This window comes from Lepeophtheirus salmonis, chromosome 14, assembly GCF_016086655.4.
Source record: "Lepeophtheirus salmonis chromosome 14, UVic_Lsal_1.4, whole genome shotgun sequence".
Lineage (NCBI taxonomy): Eukaryota > Metazoa > Arthropoda > Copepoda > Siphonostomatoida > Caligidae > Lepeophtheirus > Lepeophtheirus salmonis.
In genome coordinates this window covers 9,516,644-9,522,643 of record NC_052144.2, presented here as the reverse complement: position 1 = coordinate 9,522,643, position 6,000 = coordinate 9,516,644, and the positions used below count along the sequence as shown (strand labels likewise).

At 28.8% G+C, this 6,000-nt stretch overlaps 1 protein-coding gene across 4 annotated transcripts in view; it reads left to right on the top strand.

The window, feature by feature from the left end:
- Window positions 1–5,789: 5,789 nt before the first annotated feature.
- LOC121129728 (neurotrimin) overlaps window positions 5,790–6,000 on the top strand; it is a 170,558-nt gene continuing 170,347 nt past the window's right edge. For all 4 annotated transcript variants that reach the window (XM_040725445.2, XM_071893396.1, XM_071893398.1 and 1 more), the window contains exon 1: window positions 5,790–5,977. The gene's annotated coding sequence lies outside the window, so the exon portion shown is untranslated. The remainder of the gene's footprint in view (window positions 5,978–6,000) is intronic.

The window sequence follows — 6,000 nt, the reverse complement described above, 5'->3', positions numbered from 1 at the left end:
TTATAAATCATTTTGTTCATAAAGTATGAGTACCTAAATATCTTCTGTTGAACCTTTTTAAGTCCTCAGTAAGGTTGTTCAGTGTATTTGCTGTGATAAATTCATGAATCATGGACAGTCAATAATTCATTATCCTCCTTTGCATTTGGGAACCTTAAAGATGAGAACAGTTTTGAGTTGCTAGTTGTCTGAAAATTATTTAAAAATCTTTTATCTTTTTTTTTCTTTGAAATTACAACTATTCTCCAATTCGATGCTAAGTTGGAAAAGTATCAAACGGCGAAAACCTCTTCATAAAAACGTTACAGAATAAATCCTCAAAGTTCAGATTTTTGAAAATATATATTCAAAAGTAAAACCAGATGGCCCAAAATACATGCCAATTTGGAACTCTTATCAATGCTTTTATTACAGTTTTAGTTAGGTGTCGTTCCATTATATCCTTGTCTCTTTTTTTTTGTAAAAGTGAATTCATTGTCAGCTTCATATCTCCATTCTTCACAAAGATAGGCTACAATTTATACACCATGTACAGAAAGAATTATCTCTGAATTCGATGCAGTTATATAGCTGGGAGTAGTAATATCATTTTAAACCTGAAAAATTTACTCTGGATCTTTGGATCACCAGAATCTTTATCTTTATTACCAGGAGTAAATATAGATTATTTTTGTCCATATTTTTATTTTTGACTTCTTCCATGCAACGTAATAGTGATTGAGAATAGTCTTCTAATCATTGGTATTTTAAGCCTGGTTCTATTAATGAGATCTACTTCTCTGAGCAACTGTTCGACTTTAAACTTTTTTCCAACGACGTTAAAATATTCTACCATAATGTCCTCAATCCTTGCAAGAATAGAGCAGTTTTTATTTTATTTCATAGCTCTTTTTTTTCGAGGAATGTTTCTGATCTTACGCAACATTTGTTTTTAAATTCTGAGAAAAGGTGCACGCGGGACATCAGATTTATAAAAGTATTTTGAATAATATCAATCATTCTTCCATCTAGATATGGATTTCCTAGTAGAGTAACGTTGAGTGCTAATTGTCATTTAGTTCTTATTTCCAACAAAAAGGGGTTTATTTGAAGAATAAGTGCTTTACGATCGGTTAACTACGTGTAAGTAACATCATGAGAAAAAATTGAGGCATAAACAAAATCTTTAATAAAGAACAGATCAATGCATGAGGATATTTCTCTTGAGTTCCTATTTTTATAAATAAAAAAAAGGAATGAGATAAATTTTTCATCAAAATCCCTCGTTTAGATTAGTCCTTTAGTAGATTTGGTATGGTTCTTAATTGAGTTTAGCTTAAGTCTCTCTTTACATTAAGCTGAATGTTAAAATTTCCACTTATTATTGTTGGCCTGCTAGAGATTATCGACTTTAATCTACATCTGAAAAAATCAGGATCCCTTATGTTGGGTCCATATATCCATATATATTGGTTAGATAAAGCTTAAGAGTCCCAATCGAAGGAAGTCAACTGATCAATATATATCTACTTGAATTTGTGAAAAATAAAATATTGGTTAATTATGGTGGGAGAGATATTAAATGCTAAACGGTTTCATTTTTTATATTGGTGATGCTGAAGAATAAACTGTAGGCATTCTCATTCAATCCAAAAAGGAGCAAAGACAAAGTTGCCATATCTACTATCAAGGACAACATCTATTAGTAAGACCACACAAACAAATTAAAGGAGGCCGCAAAAGAGAGTGAAAGAGTGTAGGACTTACTCAAGCGTATTTGGAATCAAATCCTCACACCGAAGCAGATATACATAAAATATTACATCTGGTTTGGATTCTATTTCATAAAGGGTCTCTTCAGGGACTAGTAGGCAATCTGCAAACAATATAATAATAATAATGAAAAAACAGTATTTTATATTTTTATTTACGTGACCTAAACGAAGTACTTTATTATCAGGTAAGTATAGTTTTAGAATGAAAGGTACATTTTCCAAAAATTAATTTTTAACAAAGTGTATTTTAAGCCTTATTATTTTGCAGAAAAATGGATTTTTTTCTAGGAATTTTGAGCGGTTGTACTAGAAATGATGTAATTCTTAAAGCTTTATATTTTATAACAAAAACTCTCTTCCTCCTGTAAAAATATTTTAATGTGAATGTTTAGGACAAAAAAAATATTTTATGGAGTGCGTAAGGCATAAAACACTTATTTTATACATTATATACTTCACACACCTTGAAATATGTACATTAGGGTAGTTTATTTTTATATTTCTTTGGAAATTCGATTACTACTAGTTCGGAAAAGTTGTGATTTAACAGTAGCATAACTTATGCAAAATTTCATTGCCCTATGATGCTCTCTTTAAAGAGCACATTTCGTTCAAAGTTTAAAAGGAGACTAAAGTTGTTTTATTTCGTCAATAAAGATTAAAATACAGTATTAATCATTATTCTGCATAAGTTAAGTATGATAGACGTTATTTTAACCTGTAACATATATTAAATAACGTTTTTTTCTAAAGCTACCCTATGGAGCAAGAAGAGAGAGTAGAAAAAGAAAATTTTGATCTCTCCTTTCCGAAAATGTAGAAATAAAATGAGTCGTACAATACCCGAATCATTAAATTTTCCTACCTATTTTCTCTTTTATTGTTCTATAGAACAACTTTAGAAAAAAAACACTTTTTATAGGTTAAAAATTACATTTTAAAGAATCTAAAACTATGCTTCAAGTTTGCATATTTACTCAGAAAAAAGTGTTTGATTTTTCATAATTTGAGCTAGATGTGTTACATAAAGATAATCTTGTAGGAATGACATTTTCCAAAGATATTTTTCTTACCATATCTCTAATTATCAACACTAGTCATAATCAAAATTCGAAATAAAGTTGAAAAACAAATTGCACCAATGTACAAAACATTTTAAAGCAGTTTTGCCCAAAATAACGATTTTCAATTTGTGACAGTCAACGACTGAAAATATTGCATATTTATATGTTTAACCTAGTGGCTTGGTGGAGGGATAATTTAAATAAATTTCCCCATGTTTCCAAAATAGTTTCACGATACATCGAAACTACAGGTACATCTGCATCAAGAGAAATAATGTTTTGACAGCTGGTGAAAACGTGACTGCTAATCGGTCTTGTTTAATATTGGAAAATGTAGACAGGCTTATCTTTTTGCAGAAAAATTGGTAATTAATGAATAAAAGTATTATATAACCAGTGTATATTTTATATCAACCTGTTTTTTAAAGAAGTTACGTATATTTAAGAATAATTTATTAGTATAGAAAATAAATGATTAATCTATAAAATATCAAAAGAATCTGGAGAACTACAATAATTTTATTAAAAAAAACATTTGACTATTAACCGTACTAAACTGAGTACCGTGAAGAGTATACTGTAGTTCTTATCGAACCGTGACTTCAGCCAACCATCCATGCCTTAATAAACATACTAAAAATTATCAAAGATCTAACTGGATATTTTATGACCTGGTATCACACTAGTATTACTAGATTAATATTAGGAGGATGCATGTAGTTTCTCTCAGGATCCCGTTTCCTTAACATTATGCAGGCTTTTTTATATAAGAGAAATTCCAGGATCGTATCATTTCATTATATAATCATTCAATGAAAAGTTGCATAAATATTGAATATTCATTTAAGATACGACTTTTGCTAAAGTGCAAATGATGTACCTATATCGATAAAAAAAAAAATATATGTCGAAGCAAATCATCTATAAAAAAACCAAGAACTAAATATTTCATTAAAACATTTTCCTTTAGTTTAATTAGTTAAATAGAGTTATATAAGCATTAGTAATATTATAGTATTGCAAATACTCTATCTTACCTAGGAGTTCTATGTTGAATTCCTTATACCTAATGTATAAGTTTTTTCTTTGAGCAACTGAGTTTCGAACCTACGCACATTGATTTCAAAAGGATAATTCCTTTCGAGCGCGTTGTTCATGGAGCTAAGTTATTTCCTAAATATAATTTCACTTTCTAAGGGGAATAAAATATGCGTTAATTTTTGATTTTTCACGACTAGCTTAAATTTTTGATCTTTCTTGAAAAACAAAAAATTTATTTTTTCTTATACAAATATTAAATATTTTAATTAAATTTATTCTAAATAATGTATTTTAACGTAACTTTATCATTTGGATATATTAGTCAAGGGAATAAGCTAATAAATCTTGTTTAAGGAAAAACTTAAAAACAATTACATACTCAACACTAGTCTTCAAATCCTTTGTAAAAAAATGTCATTGTATTTAAATAACAAAATTTTTATGGAACCGATCTTGTTGAAACTTAAGTTAAGAGGGAAAGCTGTTTTCACCCTATTATGAAAAAAATACCGATTGGGTACTAGTGTAATCGGGGCTCGACCCAAGAGCCAAAAAATATTGCAGTTAGTAGTATTTGTCAGGATTCTTTCTTGACTTAAGTTTCTACCTGATGGATCCTTGTATACGATCACAGTATGCCATTTAATTTTGAATCCGTAAATAATACGAAATTATTTTCATCCTGATCTCAAAGGTCAACCAGAATTATGATTCTAATTAAAATGTCATCATTTGATCGATCTATTAAATTTATCTAAAGTCAAGTATAAATTTATTTAGTAGATTTTAGTTTTCGGAAGAAGTGGTAAATTGTCGTGGTTAAGTAAATTTTTAAACAGACGGAACATAAAAAAATACTTTTTATAAGAAAAGTGTTATTTAAATGTAATTCAGTAAGTTTTTTTTATCTAACAAACATAAATATATCCCTTATATTATAATACAAATTGTGGCATTTGTATAAAATATGAATTTTGGCCAAAACATAGACAGATAAAGACTTTAAACATAGAATAAAATTTGAGTTATGTACTAGAAGCTATGGTTTATTCTATCTGAATAGATTCCTGAACTCAGGAGAGAAGTCTGTTTTTCACAAATAAATTGATTTGTTTAATAAAAAAGATCAGTTCCTGGTGTCTAATTTTTTTAAAGCCATGAGTTGTCATTTCAAAAGAGGATCAAAGAAATAAAAACCCCAAAATTTAATTATTGTACTAATACACATCAAAAAAGTAATTAATTAAATGACTACGACCACAACAACAACAAAAGGAGATGAAGAAGATATTAAGATAGAAAGAAAAACTCTCTGTATTAATCTAATTAAAAATAAAATTAATTTAATTTAGTAATATTTGTTTGCCTTTAATTTGACGAGGACAAATATAAGACTGCAGCATGCAGGGCTTATTTGTCTAAGTCAAGTCAGCCATGTTGTACTTATGTCTGAAAATCTTAGACCTGTTTGAGAACGTTATGATTTTTGTGGATTGGACTAATAAAAATTGGGTCTTGATCGGTCCAAAGATAAAATTCGGTCAAAGTAGTTAAAAGGAAAACATGAATCGGACCGATTCAAAGGAAAACATTGGTCTGACCGGTCTATAGGATGAAATAGTACTTATGTAAATTTTCAAAACCTAATTGACGGAGCCTTGATAGTTTTACATAAATATATATCAAGTAATTACACAAGCTAATCATATTTAATTGTAATAAATCCAACGCGTTTAAATGATAGTGTTATATGATCTGAGAAACACGGATAAGAGAATTGAGGAAAAGCTGTATGTACTCTATATAAAACGTTCCCCTCTTTCCCCTTCTCCTCAGAGAAACGTCCTTCTTGTGTGTATATAAACATATTTTACTGCGCGAATTTTTGTTTCTACTATAAGAAAGGAAAATTCTTAAGCATATGCCTCTTAGTTTACTTCAATTGAACAAAGGGGAAGGTATTGTTTCCTATATCTACTGTGTTGACTATATATATATATATATGAAAAAAGTGACTTTCGACGTAAAATAGTATTTTATATTTATGTAATTTTTATATGAAAACCCCGTCACATATCTTTGGATATAGACGTAGATGCCGAAATCTTCAAACACAAAGTAAGTTCATTTATTGTTAATCA